Source organism: Mesoplodon bidens (assembly GCF_964165515.1).
Source record: "Mesoplodon bidens genome assembly, chromosome: 2".
NCBI lineage: Eukaryota > Metazoa > Chordata > Mammalia > Artiodactyla > Ziphiidae > Mesoplodon > Mesoplodon bidens.
The window spans coordinates 46804919-46816654 of NC_138177.1; the positions used below are offsets into that span (position 1 = coordinate 46804919).

The 11736-nt window shown below is 48.6% G+C and overlaps 1 long non-coding RNA gene across 1 annotated transcript; it reads right to left on the reverse strand.

Moving 5' to 3' along the window:
- Nucleotides 1-2669: 2669 nt before the first annotated feature.
- Nucleotides 2670-6029, reverse strand: LOC308612007. Its single transcript, XR_014015056.1, has 3 exons — nt 5749-6029; nt 4217-4322; nt 2670-3519 (listed from the first exon to the last, which is right to left on the reverse strand). It is a non-coding gene; the product is annotated as an uncharacterized lncRNA (long non-coding RNA).
- Nucleotides 6030-11736: the final 5707 nt, after the last annotated feature.

Here is an 11736-nt window from a genome sequence, read left to right on the forward strand (position 1 = left end):
AAGGCCATCTGCTGTAGAATCAGGATAAGCCAATGTTGCAGATGAATTCCAAAGGCAGTCAGTTGGAGAATTCTCTCTTACTTGAGAGAGGCTGGTCTTTTGCTCTATTCAGGCCTTCAGCTGACTGGATGAGGCCTACCCACATTATGAAGGGCAATCTGCTTTGCTCAAAGTCTACCAATTAAAATGTTAAACTCATTCAAAAACACCCTCACAGAAACACCCAGAATAGTGTTTGATCAGATATCTGGGCATCCTGTGGCTGAGCCAAGTTGACTCATAAAATTAACCATCACCCCACTCATACTCCTCTCAATGTCTGCCCTCTTGAAAGGATCATAAAAAAGTCATCCACCTTGAAGAGTTCTATGGGGCATTTTGCGTCCCAGAAATATTTACACTGTATCTCTAATTGTGGAATTTCAGCACTGATTTCCCACTCAAAGGAAGTATGATTTTGAGTGGGGTGTAGGGGTCTTTCTGAAGCCTGTGAAGAAATCACAGCACACTGGCATTTCAGCCAGCTGGCTGCTGTCCATGGCTGACATTCCTGCTAGGCTTGGTTCACTCTTTTGCAGCTTTGCAGATAGTATGTCCAAGCACAGCTGTAAGAAAAATTGTGAAGTAGAGCAAAATACAGGGCATGAAACCAACCAGAAACCACCAAGAGTGCTCATCCGTGAGAGGAAGAGGACCTCATTGCCAGGCCAGCAGGGAAACAAGAGATCCCTGGGCTCCAGGAGCTGGGAAGTGGAGCCCAGGGTGAAGGGGTGTGTGTGGTGTGTGTGTGTGTGTGTGTTTGTGTATGCATGGGTGCCTGTGAGTGTGTGTGTGTATGTGTATGTATGGGTGCCTCTGTGTGTGTATGCATGGGTGCCTGTGAGTGTGTGCATGGGTGCCTGTGAGTGTATGTGTGTCTGTGAGTGTATGTGTGTGTGTGTGTGTGTATGAACCCTGACAGAAGGAGCTGGACACACATCTTGCCCTTCCTCAGGCTCTGGTGTTTCAGGTGTCTCTGGCCACAGCCCTGCTCAAGCTTAGTCCACTCTGCCCTTCTTTTTTGCCCCTTTCCCCATGACTCTCAGATGCCAGGATCCAGGCTCTGACCCCTGGTTCCTCACCATTGTCCTCCCCAGGATGCTCAGTCTCCTCAGGGTGTTGGGGAATCTGCTATGGGGCAAGACCCAGGAGGCCAAGCTTCTCCTTTTGGTTCTGTCTACATCTGCCTCAGGTTCTTCTATCACAAAGTGACTCAAAGCTAGTTGATCTGTCAGCTTTTCTTCTAGCTCCAACAATGTGTGAGTAATTATTTTGGAAAACAGTGAAATTTAATGAATGAGTATTTCAGGATGTTTCAGCTGCAAATAACAAAACACTTGGAATAAAGAACTAAATGATCGGGCTGATTCATCACAGCAAACCTGCAGATCAGAGGGAGGTGATCCCAGGATTGGTGTGGAATCTCTGAGAGATCATCGGGGACTCAGGCTCTTCCACCTTCTCTCTCTGCCTTCTTCACGGCTGCCGCTGTCTTCCCTCATGGTGGCAAGATGGCTGCAGTGGCTCCAAGCTTCCATTCTCATGTAGCAGCTTCTCAAGTAGGAAGAAAAGCGGTAAGAGTGCAATCAGTGAGGAAAATCTTTCTCAGAGCTCTAGTAGCTTCATTTTGGGTCTCTGGTCAGAACTGGGTCACAGGTCTAATTTTAAACCAATCACTGGACAAAGGGATGGGATGGACCAATCATGATACACCTACTTGGTCCTGATGGATGTATGAACAATTGAAAACTTGGGATTCTGTTAGCAAGAAAGGTTTGGAGCAGCTGTTTGGTGGGTTACAGGGGGAATGCTTTCAGGAGAAAGAAACAGTGTCTGGTTGTTGTAACCAAAAAGGGAATTTATTGGGAGGAAAATATAGGGTGGGGCCTGGAGGAAATAGGCAGAAAATAGCAGGAGCTTTTGAAATAAATGCATTTCAGCCAGAATGGCCTGGTACAGACCCCTCATCACTGGGAGAGAATTCTAGTGCCTCTGTGCTTTGCATCACTTGTTCAAGACAAGTCTTGACAGAAGTATCATATTGAATCAGGCTGGGGTCCAGGCCTATGACCTGGACACCTGGGTGCAGAGAGGAGCACCTGGCCTGTTTAGTCTCCAAAGTAGCCACTTACCAAGACCTTATCCAATGGGAGATTCTCATCCAATAGGAAGGAGGAGTTGGAGGCTGCACAGCCAACACAAAGCCAGACAGCACAGCTAATATCCAGGAATTAGAAAAGCCTCTGTGAAGCCTGTGGCTTGGGAGATGCAGTCCTTGGGAAGCAGTGGCTGGGCTTATTTATTTCCACCATGATTAATTACCAGGAAACAAAGTAATGACTATATGCTCCATATCATTTTGCAAGTCTTAAAAACTGTTGGGTAAGTTCAATTTATTTACAACACTAATATCTGTTTATGTCAGCCAAGTTGGCAGTGTGGTTAGCTGTTCGCAACTTCAAGGAATTAGAAGCATATGGTTAAAACAAACAACAAACATTAGAAGGAACATCATCTCTGAGGAAGCTGGACTGGGGAGGAGTTTGATCTCAGGGCCTTAACTGCAGCTGCTTCTACCTTGGGTCTTTTCTGCAGCCCCATCCCCCCCCCCCACGCCCAGGTAAGGCACTGATAGGAGCAGAGGCTCCTGAGGGGCCCAGGTTACATCTCCAGTGACTTGGCGATGGGTTGAGTTGGTTAGGCGGAAAGAAGCAGGTGTTCTTGCATTTTACAAATTCTATTGAATTGAGGCAAAATTTCTGTTCATCCGCAGGACCTTCAATTAAAATGAGTTGACTACAAGTTTACACAGCCCTGTTTCATCAGCCCTGAACGCGGAGATCCGGGTCTGGGATGGTGGAAAGGATGGGGCAAGAGTGTGAACAGCTAGTGATGCTCATGCGCACACTCCCACCTGAGCATGGGCACACTCGCACCTGCACATGCGCACAATCGCACCCGCGCATGCGCACTTTTGCACCCGCACGCGCGCGCGCACACACTCGCAGCTGCGCTTGCGCATGCGCATACTCACGCATGCGCATATTCGCACCTGCGCACACAGCACAAACCGTGTGCGTGGGCCGTACCCTCAGTCGGCGCCGACCTCGTGCGATGTGCGTGGAAGTGAAATTGGGTCCTGGAGCCAGCCCAGTCAGCCTTGAGAATCCTGTGCTGGCTGTTCCAGCTTCTGGAGAGGACGAAGCCACGGAGTCTGCTGAGGTAATGGCCTGGATTTTAATTGGTGCTAAGTGACCTCTTTGCGGGAGGCTTCAGGGTTGGATTCGTGCTTACACTTAGGGACAGACGACGTCCCCTCTTCTTGGGGGCCCACGGGGGTGGCGGTCGTCAGCTTAGGGCACGTCAAATGTCCTTTCCTACATCCACTACAATTTAGACGCCTCAGATATTTAATATCTTTCCTCCCGGTGCACAGTCAACCTTGGCGGAGAAACTCAACAATAGTGGTTGTCACATCATCTAAAAAGAAACATTCTCTTATCAATAAAACTCCTGACTAGAATATTCCTATCTAATCAATCATCTTCTTTAAACCCCGCCCCCCACCCCGCCGCTTATCAGGCCCACTAAGTAGCCTCCTGAGGGACCATCACAAAGTCTGTTACCAGGAGCTCCGCGGGAGGGATTGACCCCCGTGCTCACATCACCAGGCCTGAGGCAACCCTGCACAGCCAAAGAGGAGTGAGAGAGGGGAGAAGGGGAGCCCACCCTCCTTCTGCCACCTGGATTCCTCTGTGACTCAGGAACCCAGCTGAAGTTCTCACTCCGCCCTCACATACCCCTCACACACTCAGATTTCCTCCTCAGAGCCTCTTCCTTGCCCAGGTGGAGCCGTGGATGTGCGACAGCTCAGTTTCCATCTGCCCACCAAACCCAACCTTCTCAATGACCCCGTGAAGGCCTGCTTTCTTCAAAGACTCCTTTCCTGACTGTCCTGCCCCTCCTAGACCTCGCACCCCAAACTCACTCTCTCCCCCACCATCATTAAGGCAAGGCGTTTATTTCCCTCCAGTCAGACGCAGTGCTTCTTCCCTTGGCGATCTCTTTTTCCTGGCTTAAAGGCCACCTCTGGTGTTTATTCAGCGTGATTTCCCTGGACTACAGATATGATGTGTGTAGCAGATAGAAGGGGTGGGAAGCTAAAGGTAGTCTTTACCATCCGTGTATGACATTCCTTCCAGCTTTTTTTCTTTCCCAGTTCGTTTGTTCATTGGTTCATTCGTTCATCAATCATGGATTGCTCATTTGTCATGTGTCAGGTGCTATGAAAGATAAAGAGCGTGAAAGAAAACGTATAAGACATGGTCTCTGCCGTCAAGAAGCTCAGAGTCTAGTAGGGCAGGACAGTTCCACAAGCAGATAGGAGTGAGTGCAATGATGAAGGATTACAGACAGGAGCAATGTGGAGGAGCCCTGAACCTGGGTGGGGATGAAGCTGAATTGCAAAGGATGAGGAGGCATTGGCCGGGCAAGGTGGGGTGGGGGACAGGAGATCAAGAGACAGTGGTATCCCAGGGAGAGGGGACTGCGCAAGTAAGAGCCTGGAGGCCAAAAGTCGCCAGGTATGTGCTGGGAACTAAAGGTAGTTTAGAGTTGCCGGACCTTAAGGCAGGGAGTGGTGAGCGCTGAGGCCAGAGCTGCTACAACACCCAGGGGTGTCATCCTACTGTAGTCAGTGCTGATGGATCCCCCTGCTGGGGACAGTTTTTGTGACCTTAGACCATGGCACTGAATGGGTCCCAGAGGCAGGTAAGGGCTGAGCTTGGTGGGTGTTACAATTTGAAAAGGGCCAAAGGACATGAACTTCAGCCTCACGCTAGCCCAGCTCCCTGGGCCTCACCGTGTGTGTCCTTCCAGACTCGCTCCCTCTGGCTCTTCCTTCCCATTCCCTCCCCCTTAGGTCACAACCTGTCAGAACTGGAAGACACCTTAAATGCCATCAAGAATAACCCCCTCTTTTAACAAAGAAAGACATGGAGGCCTGGAAGAGGGGGTGCCGGCGGTCACACCGCCAGTTAGTGGCAAAATCTGCCCATCTGTTCTTCCCTCAAACCCAGCTCCCTACTGGCTGAGTGGGCAACACACCCAGCATCCACCCCCTCCTCCCAGCTTCTCTCGGTATTTTCTTTCAGGCTTTCAGGTGTGCCTGAGGCTAATTTACTTAAACCTCTCCTCAAACAGCTACTGTTTGGCGGGGGTGGGACCTGGGGTTGCACAGTAAGGCCCGAGGAGAGGTTTGTGGGAAATGCACTTCCTTACTCTTCTGAGGACGTTTCCAGAAGTCCCCTGGCTCTCCCTGGTTGTGGGGCAGGGGCTGCACACAGCACAGGGTGGAAACTATCGGAGGAGGTTCGGAAGAAGGAGGCCCCTGAGAGACAGACACAGATGTGAGGTAGGAGGGTCCCCCGCGTAACCTCTCCCTCAGGTGCGCTGGCGTAGCCTGGTGTGTGGTCTTGAGGAGAGCACAGAGACGGGACACCAAACAGAAGGACACCTTGTCCTGTGGCCCTCCCCTTGGTAGTGCCCTCCGGGGGTTAGGGGTGGGGAGGGCAGCATACCAGGAACTATGGGAAGTGATCAGGAGAAGCGGCTGGCTCGCCGCGATGCTAGGGGTGATGCCTGGAAGCCCCTGGAGCATGTGCGGCAGTAGGACGGGGTCACACGTGCATCAGTTCTGTAGATGATCACCTGCAGGTGTTCACTTCATCCTCGTCCCCTCCCCTTGATGTTGGGCTGTCCTGTGACTTGTTTTGGCCAAAGGAATGGAGCATAACATTAGCAGAAGCTGTAAATGTGCTCGTGTGGTTGAGCTTCACCCTGACACACAGAGCACGTCCTGAGCGTCCACTAGTCCCAGAATTCAGAGACGCGTGGAGCAGATGTGAACACGACCCGCAGTCTGAAGCAGAGCCACCGCAGCCCACTTGCAGGCCTTTGAATGAGAAATAAACATGATCACCATCTGAGAGTTTGAGGCATGGCCAAGAGCAAATCCTAGAATACAGGTTCCTTTGTGAGTAACCGAAAGTACAAATGAATTGTGCCGTAAATCAAAAAGGTTTTATTTCCTCACATAAACAGTCCAGAGGTAGGCCATCCAGGGAGTTCTCCAGACCCAAGATCCTCCCAGCTTTCTGGTTCATCAGAAGCTGTGGCCCTCAGCTTCGTGGTCAAAAGTAATGTGGATGCCCAAGGTCCAACCATCATGTCCACACTCCAGCCAGGAGGAAGGAGGGGGGGGGGGAGAAGAGCGTACCCATCTCTCTAAAGAGACTTCCTAGAAGTTTTTGCACACCAGAAGTAATTTTCAAAGTATTTACAACATGGATTTCAATTAATCAGAATGGATGCTCTCTGTCAACAACAGGTACATCTGTACCTGTACTTGTGGGTTGTCCTGATCACCTTTCCACTTGCAAATCTCATTGGCCACAGCTCAGTCACATGACCACACCTAGCTTCAAGGAACACTGGGAAGTAGTCTTTATTCCAGACGACCATGGGCGCACTTACCTACTATCAGAGAAGGGGAGGACCTTTTCAGTGGGACAGCTAGCATCTCTGCCACACTATGGAAAGTACTTAAAGCTCTTGGTACAGGTCCACAAGCCCTTGGCACAATTTGAGAAACAATTTTCCTGAAAACAAGTATTTTTCAGAAATCATTGGCTGGCAAAATTTGACCTGAAGTGTCTGTTTATCCCTCTTGTGAATATTCGTATATTTGCTGCAGAAATATAATGTTTGATCATGAGGTGCTGCCCTGGATTCCTCTAGGGTATTTGTATGTGTGTGTGATACACACGCAAGTACAGTATTACCTATAAAATCTTTTGAAAGTCTGAATTTGAAACCCATTTGGCTCAGGGTTTTGGATAGAGTGATCACTCATCCCAGTTTGCTTGGGGTATTCTGGTTTACCCTTGTCCTGGTGAAATTATTAATAGCTCTCCCAACTTTCACTTTCACAATTGCTCAGTTTGGATGATAAATTATAGGGTCAGCCTATGTACAAACTAAGCTCTCAGTTAATGGCAGCAGTAATTACTGTTCCCCAGCAGAGCTCCTGTAGCGCCTATTGATATCTACAGATATGCTAAAATGTTTCTTCAGGTAACCATTCAGTTCCTCACGGCTAAACAGTACCCTCCTGCCGGTTTTGTCTCCATTCTTCATGAATTGGCTTCCAAGATAGTGTGGCAGTCAGTTTCATCCCAGTCACCTCTCAGAGAGCACAGGCTTGGAAGCAATGAACGCTAAATCAAGGCAGTTTTACTGAATCCGGAAAATGACTAGCATATTCTGAACCTTGGCAGACTTTTCTTTCTTCATTCCTGGCGAATTTAAAAAATAGGTCTGGAGATGCCTGTGGATGCAGCAGAATTCCACAGGCATGATACCCTCTTCGCCCAGCAGAGATGTAAGGAAAACAGCTGGGTCAGAAGGCCTTTTCTTGCTTTCGTTAATTGTCCTCTGGGTCTCATGGCCAGGATCTCAACTGTGAGCAGGGCCAGCCCTGGACAAGGCCATAGAAGGCCCCCTTCTGTTCTCTTCCCCTCCGCTCCCTTGGCATCCATGTACCCTCTTAGCTTTCCCACTGTGAGGTGCAGAGAAGTGGATCCCAAACTTGGCTGGTCTTCACTCAGGCCTGGGGTGTGTGCGAAGAGAGATTGCCGAGGCTTGCCCCAGGTCAGTGATTTGGGAGTCTGGTGCCAAGCCCAGGAATCTGTGTTTTAACTATTCCCCTGTTGATTCTGAAGAGCAGCCCAGTTTAAGAAACAATGAGCAAGGACCTGGAATCACACAAAGCTGAGTTCAAATTTAACTTCTGTCACTGTGGCCTGGGGCGGTTTCTAAGCTGCTCTGAGTCTCAATCTGCCCATCTGTAAAATGTGAAACTTCAGGAAAATAATGTATTTTATTTTATTTTTAAAAGAATTAAAAAATCTCCTTTGAATATATAGTTGCATTCCTTTTTGTAATGCTCAGTGTTTTTATTGTGTTCACGCATGTGGGATCTTAGTTCCCTGACCAGGGATCAAACCTGCGCCCCCTGCAGTGGAAGTGCGGAGTCTTAACCACTGGACCGTCAGGGAAGTCCCAATGTATGTTAAATTTAAAAAATGTTTTTCAGATCGAAAGTCTATTCTTCTTCTCAAACATAAAATCAGACACTCCCCAGGTAGCTCATTAACACACTGGGAGAACCAAGGAGAATCTCATTGCTGAAAAGAACAGGCATAAAATCAGACACTCCCCAGGTAGCTCATTAACACACTGGGAGAACCAAGGAGAATCTCATTGCTGAAAAGAACAGGCATAGGCTTGCCTCCCACCTTGTCCTCTGCTCCCCTCCCATCCGGGAGAGCAAAGGGCAGAGTTCATGACCTCAAGGTGACAACAAAAGCAGATTTGTCTATGCTTGGCAGGTAGTGTGCAGTCAACAAATATTTGTCGATTGCTTGCTTGATTTTATGTTTTTGTTTACCCAGTTTCCTCTAAAAGCTTTAGGAATCTAATTCTTGTTTGTGGGAGAGGCATGGTGGGAGAGAGGTGAACTGTGAGATTAGATAATATTTTATAGATGGGCTTTTATATTTGTGGCAATATGTCTTAATGAGAGACGATGGTCTTTAGAGTCTGATGGATTTGGTTTTAGATCTTGCCTTCACCATGCTGTCAGGACAAACTAAACTCTTAGTGGATTAACACGGTGAAGGTTTACCTCATCCAAGTCACAGTCCAGTGCAGGTAGCAGAGGACAAGGTGAAGGGTGCTGTGTCCCATGTAGTCACTGAGGGAGCAAGCTCCTCCCATCTTTATGGCTTCCCAGTGCCCTGGGTCATCCAGATAGCGATGGGAAAGGGCATGATGGACCAAGGTTTTTACGCACTAGGACCGGAAGTGGCAAAATCACTTCTGTCCCTATTTCACGGGCAGAATTCAGTAATGCGGTCAGCCTAATAGCAAGAGGACCAGGAAATATAGTTTAAGACGTGCCTAGAAAGAAAAGGAGAAAATGGATACCAATGAGCAGTAGAAGGTTCTGCCAGACCCATTCATCAGCTCTGTGACCTTGGGCAAATGCCTTTAACTCTTAGCCTTAGTTTCTTCATCTGTACAATGGGAATGATACACATGTATTGGGATAGTTGTAAGACTTAAAAGATATAATATATATAACATGCTTGATACACAGTGTGCCCTTCCCTTTTAAATATATGGAAGAGCATGTTTTCTTTCCTCTGAGTAGCCCCAAATACTGACTAGTTGAAAGTTTTGGCCTTCAACAAACTTTCTACCAAGTTAGGGGAACACAGATGAGAACACAGCTCCTGTCCCCTGGAGTGGAGGGTTCAGTTTGGATCATCTCCTTTCAGCGAAGCAGTGAAGCGGTCCCTGAATCTTGGGGGAGTTTGTCTTAATGTCTTTTCATGACATGTGTTAGGGGTTTGCTGGAGTATTACCTTAAAAACCAGAAGCATCTGTACTCTAGTTACCTGGAGGAAAGAACCAGAAGAAAATGACTTCCATGGCAGCACCAAGCAGTTATGTTAATATAAGTAAAAACATTCTGATGACGTTTAGTAGCCTGTTGGAAAGATTCTGGAAAAAATATTTTCTTCTCTTGAAATCTTTAAGAAAACGTCAGTTTCTACCTTTTGGAGTTACTCCGCACCTCCCAGCCTAGGGGCAGAAGAACGGGAGCTGTTGCTTCTGGGGCCACCTTCTTCTCTCCTGTCCTTTCTTGGAATGGCCCTCCTGCAAATGAGGTGCCTAAGGCTTCGTGCCTGAGTTGACCTACCCCAGAGCTATCCTCTGAGGTCTTCTTTATTGGAACAGCCAGACTGCTGCCTAACCACTCTGGCCAGGTTGCAGAACATTCTGTTCACTTGACCAGCCTTACCCAATGAGGACAAGTAGAAGGGGGTCAATGTAGGAGATGCAAGAAGAGAGGAGAATAGCAGCGTGTTGTCATGGGGACTGGGACATAAATGATGCCTTGTTTCAGAGACGCAGTCATGCCCGGGGTGCTCTGCCCTCCACTGTGTGCCCCGTTGGGAGGTTTTGGCAGGGCACGGGGCTGAACCAGAGCTCAGAGCCAGGAGAGGAGAAGGGGGGAAAGCTTGGCAGCCAGATGCTTTCTCTTCCTCTGACTTTTGCTGGGTCACTTACTAATGACAGGGAACCCAGACTGTGCTGCTTTCTGCGAATGACTTCCAGCCACATCCCTCCCCAAACCCTGACTGGAGGCCACTCTATTTTTAAATTTCTCTTGGGAAGTAGATTCCAGAATTTCCCTGGATGAGGCCCAGGCCTTGGACACAGCAGACAGATTTATCAACTCCAGGTGTGCAAAATACATGCTAAAAGCCAATCTGATAAAAGAGGCTGGAGAAATGTGCTCGAAGTTTACAAGGGAAGGAACATGAGCGGTTGAGAATTTAAATGAAATGCAATGCATGTGGTTCCAGACAGAATGTGCCCAAGCTTATAAGGCAGTGAATAAATTTGGTGAAGCACTAAGAAATGTCATGAGATTGAGAGACATTTTATAGAAATCACTGATGACCAGTTTGACTTTCATACATACTGTATGAGGAAGATTACCCTTAGATCATACGTGGACTTATTAAAACTAGAAGATGTACTTCAACAGCATCCATTTTACTTCAAGGCAGCAAGAATTGCTATAGAGATCTATTTGAAGCTTCACGACAACCCCCTTACAGATGAGAATAAAGAACATGAAGGTGATAGAGCAAACATGTCTGACAAAGAGCTAAAGAAGCTACGTAATAAACAGAGAAGAGCTCAAAAGAAAGCCCAGGTAGAGGAAGAGAAAAAATATGCAGACAAAGAAAAGCAGCAGAGGAATCACCGTTGTGCCTGGATGCAGGAGAATGACGGATGGGCTCTTTCTGTCAGGGGAGCTGCTGATTTCCACTAAATCCAGGGTCACATAGCTTTCTGTACTCATTTGCTTTTCGTTTGCATAAATTAGCATGCCGCCGAAAGCAACCCAGTGAATTAACGCCAAAGGACTCAGCTTTTGTGCCCCAGGGAGGTGATGAGGGAGGCAGCGTCATCCCCAGAGAAGAGCGCGGCAGCCCTGACTTGTAGGCAGGAGGCTCCGTCGTCCCCTTGGCCTGCAGGTCCTCAGCGTGGGCCGGTGGGAGGAGGCATCCTCAGATCTGAGTAAAGGTCAGAAGGGAGCTAAGCTGGCGGAAGGGGTGGGAGCAGATGTGGAAGGTCCCAGTGAGACCGCGCGTTTCAGTGGAGACGGAGACAGCCCATGGGGCGGGGACAAAGGGAAGAGGGAAGAAGGAGCAAGAGTGGGTGGGCAAGTAGAGGCAAGTTGGTGGCGAGCACTGCATGGCCAGTTAGGATGGCACACGGTGGACATTTGTTAGCTAGCAAGCTAACGGTCCTAGAGAGCGTGTGGCCAGGCGGGTTTCCCAGGAGCCATTTCCATCCTCTCTCGCCAGGCGGGTGTTAGACTGGGGTTTCTTGCTGGGGTCTGGAAAGTCATCCCTTGGGTCTCTGAGGTGTCACAGCCTGAAAGTGCAGATGACAGATTTTAAAGTGGTTCCAGATGAGACAGATGACAGCAGGACAGGACTTTGGGTTGTTTTTCCAGAAGAAGGAGCAAGGTACCCCGTCCGCAAATACCAC